This window comes from Taudactylus pleione, unplaced genomic scaffold (genome assembly GCF_031769625.1).
Source record: "Taudactylus pleione unplaced genomic scaffold, aTauple2 ptg000082l, whole genome shotgun sequence".
Classification (NCBI taxonomy): domain Eukaryota; kingdom Metazoa; phylum Chordata; class Amphibia; order Anura; family Myobatrachidae; genus Taudactylus; species Taudactylus pleione.
This window is the reverse complement of record NW_028284484.1, coordinates 5166098-5189896: the sequence shown is the minus strand read 5'-3', so window position 1 is coordinate 5189896 and position 23799 is coordinate 5166098. Positions and strand designations below refer to the sequence as shown.

At 43.7% G+C, this 23799-nt stretch overlaps 1 protein-coding gene across 3 annotated transcripts in view; it reads right to left on the bottom strand.

Annotated features, from left to right (window-relative positions):
* The window catches only part of MORN1 (MORN repeat containing 1), a 735456-nt gene that overhangs the window by 256830 nt on the left and 454827 nt on the right, over window positions 1-23799 (bottom strand). The window lies entirely within an intron of this gene.

The following is a 23799-nucleotide window of genomic DNA, read 5'->3' as shown; positions in this document are numbered from 1 at the left end:
CTGTGTGGCGTAATGTGTAAGGGGCATTACTACTTTGGGCATAATGTGTAAGGGGCATTACTACTATGGGCATAATGTGTAAGGGGCATTACTACTTTGGGCATATTGTGTAAGGGGCATTACTACAATGAGCATAATGTGTAAGGGCCATTACTACATTGGGCATAATGTGTGAGGGGCATTACTACTGTGTGGCGTAATATGTAAGGGGCATCACTACTGTGTTGTCATATTGTGTAAGGGGCATTACTACTGTGTGGCGTAATGTGTAAGGGGAACTACTACTGTGTGGTCATAATGTGTAAGGGGCATTACTATTGTTGATGTGTAGCGTATCGTGTATAAGGGACACTACTATGTAGTGTAATGTGAATAAGGGGCACTACTGTGTCTCGTAATGTGAATTGGGGGTACTAAAGTATGGCCACTACCTTTCCCTACAAGACCACAACCTTTGTGGGCCGCACGCCAGCGGCACGCACTATCCCTGTTTAGACTATTGGGGGGCACCAATGCTGTTTCTGGTACAGGGCACCAAAATATCTAGTTACGGCTCTGATTTATACATATATTTATATACATACAATCTTTCTATTTGCTTCACCATTCCACAGAATGCCATTCCGTGCTGTATTTGTAAATTCACATTTTGGAGAATTTATAGTCTCTGGGGTATATTTACTAAGGTGCAGATTTTTAGATGTGGAGATGTTGCCCATAGCAACCAATCAGATTCTAGTTATTATCTTCTAGAAGATAAATGTTAAGTAGGATCTGATTGGTTGCTATGGGCAACATCTCCACTACTAAAAACCCGTAGTAAATATACCCCTAAGAATAGATTTGGGACGACCACAGTAAATGCATTCTGCACAGTGGTGTGAGTTGAGTAGAAACATGAACATCATAGGCCAAGTTCCACTGGTTAAACTAGCACAATATCGCTGTCAGTTACAGAATGAGGCAAATGAAAGGGTGTATCTATAAAGGGTGCACCCATTAACTCTTTATACTTACCTATCCGTTGTCTCCAGTAGAGCTGCTCTGCAGCGCCGGACTGGCGCTGCAGAGGAGCAAAGGTCACTAGGAAAATGGTGGCAGTGTCACTGGGAAAATCCGTGACTCGCATATGCGCAGTACTGCTGTCCCTGGGAAAGCGCGCAGGTGCCATTTTACCGGAGACCCACACGGTGAGAGAGGAGGGGGCCCACAGTGAGTCATATTGTCATATTTTAATCATCTCTTAAAATGTCCCTGTGCAAACGGTTCTGAACATTTTAATCGCCAATTATAAGAAGGAAAAGCCAACGAGCTGGAGGTATGAGCGTCATCTCATTTGGAGAAGCAATGTTTAGACATCAGTTTCATGGGAGCCTCAAATCATTATACTCTATTCCAGTGGTTCTCAAACTCGGTCCTCAGGACCCCACACAGTTCACTTTTTGCAGGTTACCCAGCAGGTGCACAGGTGTATTCATTACTCACTGACACATTTTAAAAGATCTACAGGTGCAGCTAATTATTTCACTAGTAATTATGTGAGGAGACCTGCAAAACATGCACTGTTTGGGGTCCCGAGGACCGAGTTTGAGAACCTGTGCTCTATTCACTAACTCTGTTTGTAGCCTCTTGCTTTCTTCCATTCCTCTCTCCTGTAATGAGAATGCCCATCAAATGTAGCTCTGTCCTCATTTACACAATCCAACGACTACATATGATCTGCATACTCATTCCCTAGAAAACTATGTGCTGCTATAGATTTGGTTGGCTTCAGGTTATTCTATCCTCGTCCACTTCATACCCGAAACATGAATTCATTATAGCAAAATGGTAATCTGATCCAAGCAAAGATCAGTTTAAAGTTGTTCAATTTACTTACCATAATACAGGTAATGGGCTGAAATCTTTAGGGTATAATTGAAAATTGGGTGGATGCTCTGGGCAAAATGTGGCTGGCAGAAAGGCACACTCCATTGCCACTTATATTTACCACTCTTCTCAGTGCAAAATATAAGTGGCAATGGAGTTTACACCAGCACAATATGTTACTGTCAACTACGTTTATGGGGCAAATTTACAAAGCATCGGTTTTGCAGGGCTTCAGAAACCCCTGCACATCACCTGCAAATTCAAACAACTGAATTTACTAGACAGGCGTTGTAATGGGCTTTTGTAAACTACTGTTGATATCCATCTGCTTTACACTGCTTTTGTGGGTTCTTTTTCATGGGGTTTTAAGCAAAACTACAAAAAACCTGCTACCACCGTATCTATCTGGGAGGTGGGTACGGGATGCCTGTGGTCAGGATCCCAGCAGTCAGAATTCCGACGCCAGCATCCCAACAGGGTTAGGATACGGACACCTGTTGGTCGGCATCCTAACCCTCCTACTCTCATAACCCTAACCATTCCTTCCCGGTGACTGAACTTAACCTCCCCCGTAGTGCCTAAACCTATCCTCCCCCTCCCCCCACCCTAAACCTAACCCTCCCCCTAGTGCCTAACCCTAACTCTCCCCCCGCTACTTACCTTTGGGATTCCTGGTAGATTCTTACAGATGTCGGGATTCCGGCGCCGGTATCCCCGCAGTCGGGATTATGACTGCATCACCTATATGGCTAACCAGAAGACTCCCGATACACTTAGAGGGAAATTCATTTAGCCGCAGAACTTAATGCAGACTTCTAGCTCACAGGTTAAGAGCCCATAGCTATTCAATTACTGCCCGTGGTAACCCCCCGAGGGTGCACTTAATGCAGATTTCTGTTCACCCCACAGGAGGGTGCAAACAGGAATCCGCGTTAAGTGCACCCTCTGGGTTAGTCGCTGACTCACTGCACATGGTATCTGCATATCTGCGGGCGCTTAGCCTGGAATCTATGCTTTACCACTCATTTGCCACAGGGTTTACCAAGGGATATAATTGAATAGCTCCGGACACTTAACACTTCATTTTTAATTGGTGTTAAAAATGTTTTTAGAACGGTGCAAAATGTATTATTTTATGATGTGGGCATTGTTTATATAGCCAGATAATAATAAATTTTTCCTCTATCATAATAATATTTTTAAACACCAATTAACAATTAATATTTACCCTTTATTATAATGAATTACTAATATTGCTCTCTTAAAAAAATTAAACAAAAATGTTCCATCAAATATATTAATAAAATAGTATTTCCCCAGCAGAGAGTTATCTGTGTTAGCTGCCTCCTTATTTAATTCATGATTGCCCTGATTATGGCCCTGATTCAGTCGGACGCAGGCCTCTTGCCGCAGTCACTTCTGTGACTTTATGCTAATGCTGCTACAAAGCCCTTCCCTGGTGTACATGCGTGCGTCCAACTGTGAAAGGATTGAGACGCACCATTGGTCGGACCATTGAAACTTGTTTCTCTGTCTGAGCATGGCCTCCTAGGTGAGTGGTTCAGCATATTAGTACACCACGTCATGGACTCATAGCAGTACCATCTATTGTTGGAGTAGACTCTGATGACCAGCATGACTCCCTTTGTTACCATAGTGTATGTATAAACACTTTCCCCACAATGCTGTGCGGCCTGAAGCAACGCTAAAGATGCCAGCATTCAGCAGTGAAGTTCCTAAAATCACAAAAAGTGCAGCATCTAAAAACAAGCTACAATAGACCTTTACGCATTTCATCTTTGAAAACGATTTCTTCAGAGAGACATTATTTACATTAGCATCATTCAGTATACACAGTGTTAAGATAAGAACCTTCAGCTTGATTACAGCACTATTTGGAAGCTTATTTTAAATCCATTTTAATTATAGAAAATCTTTGCACATACAGAGAGTATGTGCGGTTATTAATGATCTTTCATGTGTATCTGAATGTTACATTGTTTTTAATTACACTGTAGAGCAATATTATGTATTTATTGCATCTGTTTTTCTGGTTCATTAAATGTGCAATATATGTGGTTATTTTTATTGGCAACACATATATTTTACATAATCAGAGCTTGGAAGTATTAATATTCCAAAGTCAATGTTTCACAGAATTGCAGTGTTGTGGTTTTCCTTTTATTGCTTTTACACTTTCACTAATAAACAATATACAGTATACATATTACTTTAGAACAGTACATGCAGACTAATACTGTTTTTATACCTAAATTCCGGGTCTTACCCGGAGGTTGGAAGAGGGTTCCACACCGGATCAGACCTGAAATTTAGCCGGCGCCAACCCAGGAAATTCCCGAGTCAGCGCCGTTCACACTGGAGCCGTGTCTGCAGTGACCTGGCTCTTCTGCCGTGGAAGTGGACACTTGAAGATTACGTCATATCCAAGCGCCACTGAAGCCAACCAATCGGCCGGGATCCGGTGCGCTCAAGGTCATCGTGACCCGGATCGTGCCGTTTACACTGCGGGATTTCACGGGTTATTCCCGTGTTAAACCTTGCAAGTTGCCTGGGTTGGATTGCTGGGTCACTCGACCCGGGAATCAAACCCTGTCCCCTTTTGCACCAAGGAGCTACCCGAGTTAACCCTGCAATAACCCGGGTTTTAGCTCTGGTGTAAAAGGGGTATGAGTATAAAAGGTAAAATACACTTTGTTTTTGGTGAAGTGCTGCTGCTGGCCACTAGATAAAGTTGATCTCTAAACTTCTTAAAACAAAGTAACTCAAGCATTTTTATACAAGCATCGCCTACAACTTGTAAGCTAGTAAGCTACCTCTGAAGCTTCTTAGCTGTGGTTGACAGACCATGATGACAAGAATTACTCAAGGTTCACAAGAGCACAAATCTGTAGCAGACTGAGATAACATGGCTATGATTGAAGGCAATGGAGTCAAGGATGATAGCTGAAATTCAATGACTGTATCAAGTGCATCATTGATGTTTCTGTCTGGTTAAGTAATGCTCTATTTATTTCTGCTATGTTTTTTTTTCTTCACATATTCTGAGGGAAAGTTAAGGGAGTAAACAATGTCTTCTGTAAGTTTCAAAGGAACTATATTAATTTCCAAACTAGCAACTTGTATGTGAAAGATATTGTAATGTCTCCATTTTAGGTGCTTTGTTTTGGACCTAAGACATACTGGTAGGTTAGTTGGCTTCTTACTAACTGCTGTGTGTGTCTGTGATATAAAAATTAGACTGTAAGGTCCATTAGGGCAAATACTAAATAAAAAAATATGTGACTGCACATCCCTGTGGGTATTATGCAAATAAGGAATAATATGTGTTGGGTTTATCATATTATGTAAAAGCACTGGGAGGTGGGTACTAATTACCCCCTGGGTAATGTAAAAGGGAAAATGTAAAGGAGGATAATTACCCATTCTGGGGCATTTTTACTTATAGTTTCTCGAAGCGGGCATGACCATACCTCTCGGGTTTGACCTCCCTGGCCCCTGTATGCATTGGTGGCCATGTCCTCTACTCATGCTTAGAGACTTGTAACCGCTTAGAGAATTCCCAGTAATTGTGAGCAACTCTGAAGAAAGGTGATCTATGACAGAGGTACATAATCTGTAGGTCAGGTTCACAATTGATGTTCCAGAGTATGTTTCTAGGGTCCAGTGGGTGACAACCATGGAATACGTTCTAATGATACAAAACAATGTGTGCAAAACCCTGGGCTCCCAACTAGTTCCAAATATAATACAAATATATAACTACTTAAAACACAGTAGGTTTACAGGGTATAGTCAGGGCTGGATTAAGGTCTGTGGGGGCCCCATCAATATTTATATACACACACACACACACACACACATATATATATATATATATATATATATATACATATATGTGTGTATATATATATTTATATACACACATATATACAGTATATAGACAGAAATATCCTCTGTAGGAGGGATGCACTCTCCTTTAATATAAAAGTAAATTTTATTTGCACTGAAACATCACATTTGGATGTGCAATTTCTCTAAACAGCGTAGAACAAGATGCGGTTGGTCGACGTTTCGGTTCTTGCTTGAACCTTTATCAAGACCTCAATATTCAAACTCAACTGGTAATAATGGTGTGTAATGATACAACATATTGATCTTCATAGGTACTTAGGGCAATAAGTTAATGTGGCATCGTCCAGGAAAAAGCAGTGGGATCCATGCTGCAAGACCTTAGCTGAAAGATAGAAAGTGAAGCATCTGTTCCTGTCCGACCATGGATGGTGGGGTGCTGCTTCGGTGTGTGTTTGTATATATAAACATATATAAACATATATATATATATATATATATATAGAGAGAGAGAGAGAGAGAGAGACAGAGAGAGTGAGAGACTAAGACACACACACACACACACACATATATATATATATATATATATATATATATACACACACACATATACAAACACACTCACACATATATATATATACATACATACATAGACACAAATCCACATATTCATTACTAGTCTTTTGGTGTCAGAGGCAGAAGCAGCAGCAGAAGTTGGACCAGGTCACTGCACTGGAGCAATTTGTGGGTCTTTGAAGAAGGAAGGAGACAAATTTGTGAGGGGCAGAGCTTAATCACGGGGCCGAGACAGGCGGCTTCATTAAAAGAAAAAAAAATGGTTCATCAGGGGGATGTGGCTGGGGACAGTGGCCCTCATTCAGAATCGGTCGGAGGATGCAAGCGGTCGCTCAGAAACTGGGCGGCCGCTTGCATCCTGACCGGCCGCCTCTGTTTCGGTCGTTAGGCTGTGGGTTTACATCCACAGCTCTAACGACCGCTAGGGTGATGGTCGCGATGGTCATAGAGGGTAGGGTCTCACTTGTCGTAAGCCCCGAGAGCTTCTGGCTCTGTCAGAGCCGGAAGCTCTCCACTGACATCACTAGTGATGTCAGTGGGGCCTCCCCCAAAAGGCAGACGTTTGCATGGGAACGCCTCCGTTTGGGCTGCCACCCCCCCGGCCCGCCTTCCAAACGGGGCGAGCTGTCAATCAACATCGACAGCTCGCCCCCTTTGGAAAGAGACCCGCTACGACCGGCGCTGTCAGTCGTAGCGGGTCTCACGCATGCGCACGAAGGAGCCGTCTCCCTCGTGCGCATGCGCACTGGACAAACATCGAGGCGGCCGTGCAGTCGTAGACCGTACGGCCGCCTCTGAATGAAGCCCAGTGTGTGGGGGCCCCCTATATGTGGGGACCCCGGGGGGACCACCCCTGTTGCCCCACCTATAATCTGGCCCTGGGTATAGTAGGCTTGCCCTACAACAGTTTCTAATGGACTTACAGTATTCATTAAGCACTACCATTCAACAGTGCTAATTTAGTATCCAACTTACTGCGAGAAGTAGCGGGGGATACTGAAACACAGGAGCAATTCAACATTGCTCCCGTGCAGAGACATCTAATCTGTAGCAGTGAAACTTAACATTGCCGAGTCTGACTCGCTAGTGCGCATATGTGCATGAAGAGCCCGATGTCTGGCAGAGGGAGCCAAACAGGGGTGGAGGGATGCAACATGGTATGCCTTCCTATAGGAAGATGGCGTCCATTCTCGCAATCAAATTCTGGAGTTTGACGAATTGGGAAATAAGGAGGCCCAGTTTTACAAAAGGAGGTAAAAATTTATATTTTCACCAACTTTTAAGGATAATGAATAGGCCCCCATATGTTTTAAACCGTATAATAATCAATGGCTGGAGAGGCAGTTTATAGCTCCTGTGGTCAAGTAGATTACAGAAAGTTATTCTCCAATTTTTCAAAAAAATGTATCTTTCCTACATGGGATTATTTGGAAATAAATACCACTTACATAAGAGACATAACTAAGAATTACTAAGCAGCTACATTTAGCATTTAAAACATTGACCATACTATTAAAGTTAGGTTAAACAGCTATAAGTGATATAAATGTACATATTTTCACATTATGTTGCACATTAAAAACCCATAAATCTTCTCCCTTTGGCAAAACTTTTGGGCAATCTGCTTTTTGTAGCTATTCATTGCCTTTGTGGCATGGTAAAGGATCAGCCCTCATTGAAGTTACTGACACTGTGGCTGTCAGTCCCTGACAGTTTGCTACATGACAATAGCTGAAAGGCAGCAACGCATTTCTCTTGCATGTCAAATCTCTATACATGAAGAAAAAGCCAAGACAGATAATTAGTAATGCTCCCAGTAAGTCATTATTTGCCATTGCAAGTGATTCATGAATAATCCTTTGCTAACGCGGAAAAATGCAGAAGTGCAGTGCAGATACCATTTTCCTTTTGTGACATTATGCAGCTGTTCTATTTTTATTTGCACCTGTTTTTGTGGATTGTGCATGGGTTATTGTGACATTTCATGAGCGGAGTTGATTATGGTGTTCCATGCTGAATATTAATTGATATGCAGAAAAAGCGATTACTGTACAGTGATTTCAACGGGTAAAAGAACTTTGGGAGGTGTTGCCAGATTAGTGAACACACAGTGGTCATTGGTGGTAGCATTCTACAATCTTTGTACATCCTCCCCATGATAAATCCTCCCAGCTGACTCAACAAAGCTCACAAGTGAATTATATAATTTAGGAGGAAGGAGAATTAGTGCAAGAATAAGATGTCAAGTGCTGGAAGGGGGACTTGTTAGAAAGAAAAACAGAACAATAAGCTTCTTTGATACAGTAAATTTTGCAGTGGAAGTTATTTGTATCTAAAGGTGTAAAAGGATATACAATGCTTTGGAAAACAAGAACATTTTGATAAAATGAAACAAATAAAACAAGCAGCTTTTTATTTAGGACAATGCCATGTGCACAGTGCATATCAATACTTTACTGAATTTCCCGTAGACTGCTTTAGCTGTGCTCCTGCTCCATAGTCTTACTGTAAGTCTGACCTCACCCACACAAATGTGTCCTCATACATCTAGCCTCATACAGCGCGAGATGCCTGGAGTGAGTGGACAGGTCCTGTGCAATTCTTAGCACCAGACGTCTTGTTTGCAACTTTTTTTGCCAAAAATGCATCTTGGGCCCGTATTCAATTTGAGGAGAAAAGTCCAGACTTTTCGCCTGCTGGACCACTCGCCTTCTTTGCCTGTTTTCCAGGTGGAAAAGTATCGCACGCGTGCCCGATATTTCCTGTTTTCAATTTTAAAGGACGCAAAAACGAGACCCGGCAAAACCTGGAGTGGCGAATAAAAACAGGAATTTTTGGGAAATCATCCTTGAACCCCCCCTAAAGATGTCCAGACATGGGGGATCACTATGGGTACCCCTGTTTTTGCATGCTGAATGGAAGCCGGGTTTTTAAATAGCCGCCGCAGGTGCATAAATGGGGCTTTGAAGAAGATGATGCAGAAGAGCATTTAGCAATTTTTTAGGGAAAAATAACTATCCCCATCAAATTTGGGGTACATGAAATTGGGTGCAAGCATATTTTTAAGTCCCTAAAATGATTTTTAAAAATTCTTCAAATATGCACCTGCCGCTATACGATGGGACCAGGGCCGGATTATAGGCAGGGCGGATGGGGCGGAAACTCAGGGGCCCCCACACTGCCGCAAACATTGTCCAGAACCTGGTCACTCTGGACCCTCCCTGGCCAGCTCCTGGTAGCAAAACAGCACACTCACTGATGAACTGTGGCTGACGATGAAAGCCCTGCCCCTTTGCTGACATAATGCCGTGATTCGCGGATATATGGGTAGGGGCAGACCTAATGCTGTGAAGTGCCTGCTCATCAGAAACCAGATGCTGCAACAGGTAGTATGTCAGCGCTCTCTCAGTCCCTTCCTCCTTCCCCTCTCTCCCTCCCTATCTTACTCTCTCTCTCTCTCCCCCACTCGTCCCTCTCTCTCCATCCCTCTCTCCCCCTATCCACTCTCCCTCTATCTCCCCCCTCCCCTCTCTCTTTCCTCCCTAAACCTACCTCTCTATCTTCCTCCCTGTCCCTCCCACTCTCTATCTCATTCCTTCTCTAAATGTCTCTGTCCCACCCTCCCTTTCTCTCTCCTTCTCTCTCTTTTTGTCTCTCCCCATCCCTCCCTCTCTCTGCCTCCTCCTCCCTCCCTCTCTTCCCTCTCCCCCCACCCTTTCTGTCTGCTCCCCCCTCCCCTCTCTTTCTCACTGACTCTTTATCTATTCCTCTCTCCCCCTCCCTCCCTCTCTCTGCCTCCTCCTCCCCCTCTCCCTCCCTCTCTGTCCCTTTCCCTCTGCCCCCTCTCTCTCCCTTTCTTTCCCTCCTCTCACCCACCATCTCTCTCTCCCCCACCCCCACTAAAATTCGGTGTTTGCCCCTGGCAGTGTTCAGCCATTGCAAAAAGTTTTGAGAATGACACAAGTATTGATTTTCACAAAGTTTGCTGCTTCAGTGTTTTTAGACCTTTTTGTCAGATGTTCCTATGGTATACTAAAGTAAAATTACACGCATTTCATGATTGACAGCATGCCAGGGCGAATTGCAGAGGTCTTGAAAAAGAAGGGTCAACACTGCAAATATTGACTCTTTGCATAAACTTAATGTAGTTGTCAATAAAAGCCTTTGACACTTATGAAATGCTTGTAATTTTGCTGAGTATTGTATTGCGCCGGGCGTGATTGCATAAATACATCGGTGAATGGTAGCACAGGTGCCCTAGACACTAGCGGTGGTGATACAGTATACTTGCTGCTCTGTATGCTTTGAGTATCCTGGGTCTGATCATCTCCATGGAACGGCAGGGAGTAAAGACATGTGGAGATGCTGGGCATGTGCAGTAGCACATGTCAGATGTCAGACCTGCGTAATAACTGACTCTGGCGGGTCCTAGTGACTGCTGAATCAGCCTACAGTACCTTGTCGTGGTACTGGGAGGAGGCAGCACTGGAGGGCACTCCTTCCAACAATTCTAACACCTTTCCCCTCTTTACAAGCACATTCCAGACATCATCAGGTCCTGGTTTATTAGGCTACAAGAATGAACATTTTTCAGGATAGAAGGATCAATGACCCATGCTGGTTCCCAATTATTTTCATCTTGTTGTAATCCCTTCCAGGAAACCAGATACAGTACTGTGTGTCTTCATCCAAAAATACAAGAGTCCAGAACCGTTTGTACTGAAGAATCATCATCATAAGAGTCTGTGCTGTCTGAGTCCTTGAAGTACGGGACCTGTTTGTTATCTGAGGTGATTGTATGCAGCATTAGGGATTGAGCTGGCCAGTAGGCTGCTGAGGAGGAAGAATTGTGCATTTACAGTAGCCTAATTTTCAGTTTGGTAAGCTTTAGAAATTTTCTTAGGAAAATTAAACTCCATATGTGACTGCAAGGCAATGGCAGGGAAAATAGAGGCTGAAATTATTAAGGACAATTCATGGAAGCACAGAAACTCTTGTATAGAGTGTCTAAAGTAATCTTTTTCTTGGTAGACTTCCGCACTGTATACTGCTGGATGAAATGATCTGGAGAGGCACAGTAAAAGCAAAGGCTGTCTCCAGTTATGTTCTGTTTTATATGCTGTTTTCCCTTATCTGCACAGGTTCCTTTTTTGATCCCACGTCTGGAACCAGGTGTTCGGATTTACAAGTAGACATAGGTGGAACTGGAGTGAAAACATGATCCCTGTTACTCAAGAGATAAGGCTCTGTCTGTCATAGCTCAATAGTCAGACATCTCTGTATATACTCTTTTGGCATAATAGTCAGACACCTTTTTATATACTCTATTAGCTTAATCAGTCAGGAAATTGGACATGGACAACAGTACTGGATTCACTATTCATCAACAAGGGTGTAGCCCAGGTCAAGGCCTCATCTTTCAGTAGGGACAGGATCATACCCGCCTTCAAGGCATCTGTGTCATAAATTTGCCAATTCTCTGGAAAAGCCACCCAAGATTCCTTGTCAGGGTCAGGCAAAATGTTCAGGCAGTTTTATATAAAGAACACCATGGTGTGTAACAAGGTCACGTCAGCTTGTACTTCTACCATCTGTTGCACAAGCTGACTCTATGGGTGGGGTTTCAGTAGATTCTGCATCATATCCAGTATAATCCATTTTGTAGGCCTCATTATTTTGTGAAGTGTACAGCTTAGAGTCTGCAGTGATGTCATTTCAGGGGTTGGATCTCAGTTGCTGTTAGCGGAGGGGCTTAAACTTACTTAGAGACAAATCCAAAAGTTCGGTACACAGGTAGGCAGTCAGAAATCAGTTACTGGTAGCTAATGGATAATCCAGGTCTGGAGGGTGGTCAGAAGCTAGCTAGTGCCCCATAATGCCTCGTCTCTTCCTGCAATGGGCTGCTGCATCTGTGCACTCCACCACGTGCAGATGAAGCAAGGACTGAAGAAAAGTATGTATACCTGTCTCTTCTCACGCTCTCTGTCATTCTTTCTTACCGTACCTCCTCTCTAATCTGTGCCAGCCTATTTGCACACGCATCAGTGTCAGTCTCTTTTCCTATCTGTGCCAATCTCTATGCCCTTTTCCTATCTGTGCCAACCTCCTGCACATGAACAAGCTTCTCTTTCCTTTTTCTGATCATGTAAATATGTCTGGGTCTGATTCACTACGGAACGCAACTGCAAATGCAATAGCGATCACATATGCTGTTCAAGTGCGATAGTATGCTAATCCATTGCGAGCGCAATTCCGCCACTGCAGTACACAAGGATGCCCACTTTACTTTACACACATCCAGAATGTTTAGCACGTGTCAGGTTTGGGGTCTAGATTTTGGGAAGAACTCGGGGTGAGAGGCCTGGATACAAGAGCTCCCCGTCCACGGAACTTGGACGTTGGCGAGACCTGGTCAATGGTGCGGAATCTAACCTGCAGGGAGGTGTTCGCCAGGTGTTCGGGATATGGGCTTAGCTGCAGCCTGCAGGCAGGTCACGGTCCTTTGAATAGAGACTCGGTCCATGTGAATAGAGACTCGAGATATCAGTGGCCCGGGGAGAGTGCCTAACTAAGGCACTGTTACACAGAGGGATGATATTTGAGAGTATTCCTGGAATGAAGTACTGATGCACTTTAGTCATCAGATACACATACAACTGTTGTATGTGTATTTCCTGATGACGGGGCTGAGACCCTGAAAACGTTTGAATTTTTTAATACATATGGATTATTACTTCTTTGTCGACTCTGAGTGCCCTTCATTTGGTTGGACTACATTGCATTACTATTTGGTGCACCAGAGCAAGTTGTTCAGTAGTTAGAGAGTGCCAGCAGACTGTGTTACATATATATATATATATATATATATATATATATTTAGGGTGCATTGGTAGTGTTAGGCACCACAGGGGGGACTTAGTATAATTAGTCTGATCATTTACTGATATACCCAGAAATCCAACAGATGAGTGCTGTCACCCTGTGAGTATAGTCTTCTGCCAATTGTTTTGACAGGTCCCCATGGGAAATGGTCAGATCTTGCCAATATGATCATGATTTGTGTAACTGAAGGATAGTCTCCCTGTATTCTTTTCCACACATATTATTGTTCTCCATCATTTGTTTAATGATTGGAGTACAAAGAAAGAACTTTGCCTTGATAAAGCTGACTAACAGCGAAACGCGCATCGGCACACCCGCTGTGTGCACCTCTTATGTTTAAACTTTAAAATGTTGTAATCCGAACCTCATATGTCAAAGGTGATTACACTTTGTTAATTTGCCCTATAGTAGGACGTGTAATTGTGGAGAAACTCTAATGTTACCAAATCTCCTTACTTTGTAACATTGTATCCATGCAGTGATCTGAATAAGATCGGAGTTGTAAAAGCCATATTGGAATCAGCTTCGTGTATCATGAGCAGGACATATGTGAAATGCTCTAATACAGGGAAAACAGAATCACATAGCCCTTTAGAACCCAACTATTGCAGTTATAATATTAATACTGGGGAAAGCCCTAAGTATTCTAAAGTTGATCCATGTGGTGCTCCTAACACATTGTATTTAACCTCATAATTATTAAGGCTACTCTCATATAACTCCTCAGTTATTCAGATTGAGGAAAGCTGCAGCGTGTGATTACACAGGGGGAACAACATAAATGAATGCAAAGTAAGGAGGATATATGTATGATAGAGATTAAGATCATACCTGAGCAAAATGATATAATTACCTCAATATGAATGCAAATGTGATAAATAATGAGCCACAACATGTGAACATATATTGACAATTAACATTCACTGTAATAACGTGGTAACCTTAGTTGCATATAATTAATGAGGAGATTGAGTCTCTCCTATATATGAATAACATATTAAATCATATAGGCACTATAAATATTAATTGCGGCTTACCATTACTGATTTATTAGGGATTAAACATTTGCGGGATCTAACCTTACTAAGGAGTCTTAACCTGACGATTGCCATCATAGCACTCAAATAGCACTCATGAAATCAGAAGCTATTAAATACAATCACTTGTTGTTACTCCAGACATAGAGAATTACAACTTAACTAATACCACTTTTATACTGAAATTCTGGGTCTGACTCGGAGGTTGGAACTGGGCTCCAATCCGGATCAGACCTGGAATTTCCCTGGTGCCAACCCAGGATATTCCTGAGTCGGTGCCGTTCCCACCAGAGCTGGGTCTGCAGAGACCCGGCTTTTCTGGCATTGAAGTAGACGCTTGGAGATGACTTCATCTCTAAGCGCTAATGAAGCCAGTCAATCGGCAGGCAAGCGGCACGACCCAGACCCAGATCAAGCCGTTTACACTGCAGGGTTTCACGGGTTATTCCCGTGTTAAACCCTGCAAGTTACCTGGATAGGATTGCTGGGTCACTCCATCCGGGAATCCAACCCTGGAGCTACACGGGTTAACCCTGCAATAACCCGGGGGTTTAGCTCTGGTGTGAAAGGGGTATTAGAGATTCAAAAACAGATTAATCTGAGCAATAATTAGGAGGTCACACAGAGAGAATACTCTATCATTTTATTTTACAATTTTCGATTTTTGTCACATTTATTCCCCCTTTTTCTAGTTTGTAACCTCTATTTCGCTGGTCATGTTACATAATGGGACATTTTAGTGTATATCTAATAAAGAATGATTTTTTATTACTGTGCGTCGTACAATAGACATATCTTTTCTTCTTTTCTTGGTACTCCTGCAAACAATTATACTTTATGTCATTCGGCAGCACCCCCTAATCAACAAATAATTTGGGGTTCTTTATCTATTATCGATGTGTGATGATGTCCCTATTCTTTTGTGATCTTATGTTTTATGATTGGGAAATGTACACATACCAGGTTCTGTGCTTACATACATGGTGGGCTTGTACGTTAATTAAACAAATAACATGGTCCAGTCATATATACAAATTCTGGACTGCCATGGATACATACCTATACAGGTTGAGTCTCCCATAACCAAATATTCCGAAATACGGAATATTATATTGATTTTGGTTGACACTAGAGAGGTATTAGCAGTAAAACTGAGGTTCAATGGAATCACACCTTAAGAGGTACACTGGGAATGACACTTGAGAAGACACCGGGAGTGACATATGGACGCCCTTTGTCACACGGAGTGGCAGTAGAGGAATACACAAGAAATGCTGTGCAGACGCACTTTAGCACCACAGGTTAACTCACAAGGGATACACAGGGGGAAGGCGTATGGACGCACTTTTGCACTGCGGGGTGGCACACGAGGGAAACACAAGGAGTAGAGTGCAGACCCACTTTAGCACCACAGGTAAGACACAAGGGATACACAGGGAGATGGCGTGTGGACGCATTTTGCAAAACAGGGTGGCACAGGTGATATATATATATACAGGCTAGGATGTAATTGCTCTGTAACCCACAGGAGACACTAGTAACTTAATGCACAGACAGGGATGTTGGTCACAGTGCTGCTCACTGGGAAACACTAGAACTTAGGCACACAGGCAGAGAGGTAATTAGCACTGCTGCTCACATGGAACACTTGTAGCTAGTAAACAAGGAGAAGAGTGCACAGTGGTGCAACTGTGAGACACACAGGATAACCTTGTAGTTTGCAATCACAGGAACAGCATACACAGGCAGGTAAGTATTAGCACTGCTGTTTACTGGAAAACACTGGAACTTAGGCACACAGGCAGAGATGTAGATCGAACTGCTGCTCACTGGAAAACACTAGACCTTAGGCACACAGACAGAGATGTAGATCACACTGCTGCTCACTGGAAAACACTGGAACTAGGCTAGGAAGAGCGCTCCAAGGGAGCCTGGAACAGACCTCAACTACAACACTAGGAGTGACAATGTTGATCAGGCCACTTCCTGGAGTTCTGGAGGCGGATTAATACCCAGGGGTAGCAGATGATTGGAGCACAGCGTTAGCTGACTGAGATCATGCTAGCATTGGTTAGGAGGACTGTCACATGAGAAGAACTGTCATGGCGGCGCCCATGATGGGAACTCCGATCCCCAACACACACAGCCGACCATGGAAGTCCACAGAAAGCACCTAAGGCAGAATACTCAGCATCTCGCCCATCACTGCACCAGACGTCTGACCACAAGGAAGTCAGGGGAAGCCGGCACGGAGGTAAGAGATAGCCGATCCTAGGCTGAACCCTGACAGCAAGACTGCGAAAACATCGGTACAATCAAGTACCATTGCAGCCTTAAGCACACTTGCACAAGCTCTGACCTTCCTCAGAAATTGCTAACTTCCACGCAACCTATCAGGCTCCAGGCTGCGTATGGCATCACAGTGGCTAAGTTATGAATGCCCCTGCAACAGCGTTCAAACGCATTGGCACGCCTGCATTTCACCGACCACCTCCCCTGGTACCACTCTCAAATGGCACTTCCTGTCAATCACTCTGCAATGGGTCTGCGTAGTCACTGCGATTGCAGTCCCGACCACAGTGGCCGGTTCGCGCACTGCAATGCATGCACATGCGCAGAATGCAACAATCGGTTGATTGAGTGCATATTAACTACTGCGTTCCTTGCTGAATCAGGCCCTCTGTCCTTTCCTTCCTACACTAGCCTTTCTGAACATCCCCTGTCTGCACCAGCCTCTCCTATTTATTTTTTTTATCTCTTTATTTTTAAAAGTGGAAAACATGCTGCTGAATTATACAACATCAATATATATAATACATAAACAAACAATTGCTGCATTGTGTGACATAAAAACATAGATACAATAAAAATTTAACAATTGAATTTTTTTCGCTACACAATTTAAAATAAACAACATAATAATAACATCGTGGGGAATGGGATCGGGGGGGGGGAAAAGGCATACACTCTTACAGATCGGAATAAACATTTTTAGAATGTAAGCTCTCAGGAGCAGGACCATCTACCCTCTTGTGCTTCTCCTTACTTTAGTGTCATTTACTTCTTACTCACCACTAGGGCACTTAACATTTGGTTGCTTGTGCTCTGTTGCTTATCTGGGTGATATGGTCGCTAATGTAGCAATATATATTATCCATGTCCTGTATTGTATTGTTCTGTAATTCACTAGTCTACAATTTGGTTATGCACTTTGTAAGGCGCTGTGGAACACTTGTGGCGCCATATAAATAAATGATAATAATAATAACCCGTAGAAAATAATAACATACGAAAAACCCACAATCTGTAGTGGGGTTAGACAGCAGTATTATACAGTACCGGGGATTTGTCTATGGAAGTAGAGGTACCATGGGCCCCAAGTATCATGACATTTATCTACTGAGTCATGGAGCAGGGCAGTAATGTATTCCATGGAAGCTGTATACCATATTTTATTAAGTGCCTGTGAAGAAGGAGCAGCAGATTGCTTCCATTGAACAACAATTAAATGTTTGGCAACATTAAAAACATGGTTACAAAATTTAGTTAAGGACTTTGAAATCCCTCTCAATGGTTTACACAGTAAGGTATTTAGGGGGTCTTTAGGGAGGAAAATCCAAGAACCCTACTTATAAGGGCAAGGACTTTGTTCCAGTAGGGAACGATCAAAGGACAGTCCCACCAGATATGCATAAATGTACCTTTGTGACCACAGTGCCTCCAGCATAAATCTGAGGTGGTTGGAAAGATAAGATGTACTTTTTCAGGGACCATGTACCACGTGTATAAATTTTGTAGGCATTTTCCTTGAAGTTAGTATTGATAGATGTTTTGGACACCCAATGTCTGATGTTAGAACAATCTTAAACGGTTAGATTTAGACCCAAATCCCGTTCCCAGGCATATTCAAAGGGCTCTTTAAAATCAGTGGGAGGGTCGGCCAAAAGGGAATATTAAATGGAAACAGCACCTCTGCTCCCTGAATCGTAACTACACAGGCATTCAAATGGGATGGGATACCTGAGCTTTTTAGATTTACTCAAGGAGTGTACAAAACTGGTAATCTGTAAATATTCAAAATAGAATGTGGTCTCCATTTTGAATTTAGCGCAAATCACTGCGACGTTTGGATGAGCGAAATCCCCAGATATATGCAATAGTATAGTTATTCCCAGTTTGGACCAGGGAAGCATAGAGGAGGTCATACATCCTAACGAGAAGTGGGGATAATGCCAAAGAGGGGTAAGGGGTGATGGGTAAGGCACCAAATCCAATTTCTTGTTCAGACTGTCCCACACCCTCAGGACAGATTGTACATATGGAGTGTCATGGACCAAGGCTGGCCTCAGGTTGGGGGGAAGCCACTGAAGAAAACTGACCAGCTGATGGCCTACCACATCATTTTCAAGGGATACTCATTTCTTGCGACCCTCAGGCGTGTGCCAAGCCATAATGTGGCATGAAAATACAGCTCGAAAATAGGGAGCCCCAGTCCCTAATTAACCGCTGATTTGGCTAAGCTCAGTCTGGGTTTTTACCTGACCATATGAAGGTGCCACATAAAGACTGAACAGCACGAAGAAAGGAAGCCGGAACCACTATTGGAATTGTCTGGAACAAATAAAGCAACCTGAGCAAAACATTAATTTTAATTGAGTTAATTCTGCCAGTCCAGGATATCTAAAGGGGAGCCCATCTAGCCAAATCTGTTCTGAGATTTTGTAATAGGGGAACATAATTAGCTTTAAACAACTGGTCATATGTCTTTGTCCCTAAGTATTTAATAGATTTAGGATGCCATATGTAGTCGAAATTGAGTTCTAAACGTTGCATAGTGGTGAGGGGGAAGTGAAATGCCAGAGCCTCTGATTTTGTTGTACAGTATTGACCTTGTGCCCTGCCAAACTACCATAAAGTGTGAGTGCAGCCTGCAAGTTAGGGAGAGAAATCCAAGGGGAAGACAGTGACATTAGTACGTCATCTGCAAATAGTGAGAGTTTGTATTGAGAGTTTTGAATTGAAATACCCTTAATATTAAGGTTCCTTCTAATAGGGGCTGCAAGGGGCTCAATACTTAATTCGTAAAGTAGTGGTGAAAGAGGGCACCCCTGTCTGTACCATTGTCTAAACCAAACACAGGTGAGGAAAGTCCATTGGTGGAAACAGAGGCAGTAGGATGACAATACAGGACCCACAATGCAGACATAAAGCTTCCCCAGAAGCCATAAGTCCCCAAGGACTGAAACATAAAAGCCCAAGAGAGGCGATTGAAGACCTTTTCTGCCTCTAATGATAGGAGGATCACTGGCATTTTATGATTGTGGATATATGAGATTAAATTGACAGTGAGCCTTGTGTTGTAGAGGGCCTGTCTCATTGGTACAAAGCTGACCTGATCAGCATCTATCAAATGGACCATATATGAATTCAACTTATTGGCCAAGATTTTCGCGAATAATTTAATGCCCGCATTGATCAAAGAGATTGGCCTATAATTTGTACAACAACTGGGATCTTTTCCAGGTTTGGGAATTACAATCACTACCGATTTTAAAGAGTCTGCATGAAAGCGTTCACCTAGTAATATTTTATTGAAAACATTGATCAGCTGTGGGGACAACAAACCCGAGAATGTCTTGTAGTATGATATAGGGAGGCCATCTGGGCAAGGTGCTTTGGAAGGTTTCTGTGTTTTTAAAGCTAGCTCAAATTCCTCATCTGAGATGGGAAAGTTTAGTTCAGCAATTGCCGAGCCAGATAACTTAGGGAGGTTGCATGCGTCTAAGTATGCCTGAGTAACAGATGAGGGCGCACTAAGACTCGCTTAATTTTTTTTAAGGTTATATAAAGATTTGTAAATAATCATAAAAAGTGTTATTAATGGAGTCTGGATGCTAATAAGGTGTTCGCCTTATTCCCCTTCTCATAAAATTTTTGGTTCAACCAACGGAGGGATTTCTCAGTACGCTCAGCTAAAAGGGACTGAAGCTTACCTCTGTCACTCTGAAGCTGGTTGAAGAATGTGTTTGTTTATGAATTTGTTCAAGCTGTTCCAACTGAGTATTGAGGGCAGTTATTCTCTCATTCTGCTGCATTATTCTATGTGTCACGTACTTAATTATCGATCGTCTAATAACTGCTTTGTGAGCCTCCCAAATTGTGAAGTAAGGAACATCTTCAGTAATATTCGTGGCAAAGTAGTCTTCTATCTGGGATATCAGATATTCCTTAAACTGAGGGATACGGAGAAGAGTTTTGCTCAACCTCCATGTGGGGCGGCCCTTGTGTGAGTGTAATGGGTCTATAGAGGCCAAAACTATGGAATAGTCAGACCAGGCAGAGGTGATAATATTGACTTTTGACAAAATTTGCAATAAGCCACTACAGCCTAAAATCATGTCAATGCACGAGTATGAGCCATGAGGGTTAGAATAAAAGGTGTAGTCCCTGAAGGTTGGGTGATGTACAAACCACGTATCAAAGAGAAATGTCTCGGCCATGTGACTCCGAAGGTTTCCCTGTGGGTGACGATGAAGTGAAGAATGACGTGGGCCACTGCTATCCAAGTCTGCAGACAGGATAGAATTAAAATCCCCGCCAACCAAGACAATACTTCTGCGGGATGCTTGAAGCTCGGTAAAGAGCGTGCGAAAAAAGGCACCCTGGCTAACATTAGGGGCGTACAAATTCACCAGGGTCAATATTTGGGGGCCCAATTGACAGACTAGGATAATATATCTCCCTTTGTTATCATACTTGGTGGTAAGGGTCTGAAAGGGGACCGAGGCCTTTATCAAAATAGCCACCCCATGTTTTTTTGAAGTGTGGGAGGAATAGAGTACAGTAGGGTAACGCCTGGAAGGAAGTGAGGGGTGGGAGGATTTCTTAAAGTGCGTTTCTTGAAGAAAAATAATATCCCCCTGATGAGTATTGTGTCTTGTGTAAAAATATGAGATATGGTAAGAACTTACCCTTGTTATCTCTATTTCTACAAAGTCCATAGGGTTCCACAGGATACCTTGGGGCATAGGCGATGGCGGCAGACATCCAGGCACCACAGAGTTAAATTTTCAGCCTCCCAGGATGCACTGGGGTCCCTCTCCTATACCCCGCCCCCGAGCCTCAGGCCACTCAGTTTCGTAACAAGCCATAGGCCGGAGCAGGAACAAAAAAGATAGAGAAGACAGTCTGGAACACACAAGAATCACATTCTCACCAGAAGGAGATGGAGAAACCGGTGACCAGATCAAAGCCCATCTGCAGTACAGGTGCGACAGGGCGGGAGTCCTGTGGAACCCTATGGACTTCGTAGAAATAGAGATAACAAGGGTAAGTTCTTACCATATCTCATATTTTCTACTTCAGGGTCCATAGGGTATCCACAGGATACCTTGGGGATGTCCCAAAGCAGTATCCTTTAAGGGTGGGGACGCTCCTGTGCTGTAAGGAGAATCCGCCGCTGAAAGGAAGCATCCTGAGAGGCGAAGGTATCAAAAGCATAATACCTTACAAAAATATGGACAGATGACCACGTGGCTGCCAATCACCGCTGAGGCGCCACGTCGAGCTGCCCACGAAGGACCCACAGACCTAGTGGAAGAGCTTTAATAGAGGATGGAACAGGAAGACCTGTGAATCCATCCTGCCAAAGTTAGCGTAGTGGCAGGCCAACCCTTTTTATGGAAATCAGAAAGGACAAAACCGAGAGTCTGATTTCCTAAATGGACTGGTACGGTCAACTTAAATTCTTAGCGCCCGTACCACAGCCAAATAGGCCTCACCAGCAGACAGGACTGGGGAAGTAAAGGCAAGCACTGCCCTGTTCCTAGGAAAGATGAGAAAAAGGGAGGTCTACATGACAGAGCCTCCCATTCTGAGATCCTACTGGCCAAATTAAGAGCCAGAAGGAATACAGTCCTAGCCGTAAGCCATTTGAAATCCACTGAGCCCAGTGGATCAAATGGCGGTCCTCAGAGAGCCCTAAGGACCACAGCCAAATCCCAAGGAGCCACAGGTGGAACAAAGGGATGCTGAATATAACGTACACCCTGCACAAAGGTGCGGACATCAGGAAGAGTAGCAATCCTACACTGAAACCATACTAACAGGGCAGAAACATGCACCTTCAGGTAAGCAAGGCGAAGACCGTTATCTAAGCCCACCTGTAGGAAAGCCAACCTGTGGATATCCAGAAACCAAGGGGCAATGCCAGAAACTGGAAACGCTTATCGACCACTGCAAACCTGAGGAAAACACTGGTGTGCTAAGATAAGAGGGATATTCAGGTAGTCACCCTGAATATATCCAACGACACCACAAAATTCCCAGGCTCCATTGAATGATGGAATGCAGGGTCCCTCTCCCGAACCGAGGAACCCTTAAGAATTTGTTGAAGGATTCGAGGTTGAGAATGTCCTGGTAAGCCCCATTGGGTGTCTGTACCAGAAAGAGGATGGAGTAATACCTCGTTCCCCTTTGGGGCAACGGAATAGGTACTATAACTCCTGCCTGGAGCATACAGTGTAACACCCTCAAAAATTACAGGGCCTTGTCCTGAATTGACAGAAGACCTGTAACGAAAAACCGTCTGGGAGGCTTTTACCGGGAAGAGAGGACATACCTTCAAGAAAATACTTCTCTTACCCCAGTGTCCGTGGTGGTCAGACACCAGCACTGGGCGAACTGGAGAAGCCGGCCTCCAACTCTGGGGGCTCCCGAGAGGAGGCCCGTCCCGTGAGGCTGAAGGCTTATAGTCGAACTTGGGAGTAGGACGTCTTGTACTCTAAGCCTGTTCTTATGGCTGAGCAGATTTCCTGGCTACTGACTGTCTTGGAAAGCTGTATTTTAGACTTACCCTGGCCTCACAGGGCCGAAAAGACAAAGTCCCAGACCCTAATGGGACTGTAGCCGATGGCAGACACGCAGACGTAGCTGCTGCCTGCAGGGCCACAATTGCGTCCAGATGAGGGCCAAACAGGACTTGTCCCGTAAAAGGCAAAGCATTCCAAATGGAATCTGCATCCGCTTTCCAGGAGCACAACCACAGGGAGCGGCAAGCCGCTACTGCTGCCGAGGAGATTCTGGAAAGGAGTAGGCTATATGTAAGACCAACTCATTATGAACGGGGCAAAGTCTCTGAGAATTTGCCACTATCCTCCTGCTCTGCTGGAGAGTCAGTGTGCAGAGATCCAGTTACCTACTCAGTGTTCCATGGCTCTGGCCCCCCAGCACACGGCCATAGCCGGCCTGGAAGCCCCTCCAGCAAGGGAATATTGGATTTTAGATATATTTGCACCTTGCAATCTGGAACCTCTTTCAAAGAGGACCTGGAGGGCATGGGCAATGTAGCACTCCTCACTTGGCGTGTAACATGAGAATCTACCCGTAAAGGTAACTCCCATTCGGAAATGTAATTATCCGCAAAAAGGGTATGCAAAAGGTCAACCATTTTTGAGGCTGGAACCGCTTACCCGGAATTTCCACGCCTCCTCTAAATGATCCACCTGACCAGATAGAGGAATTACAGTGGCAACACCCTTATCCTTAAAGAAGGCATATTTGGATT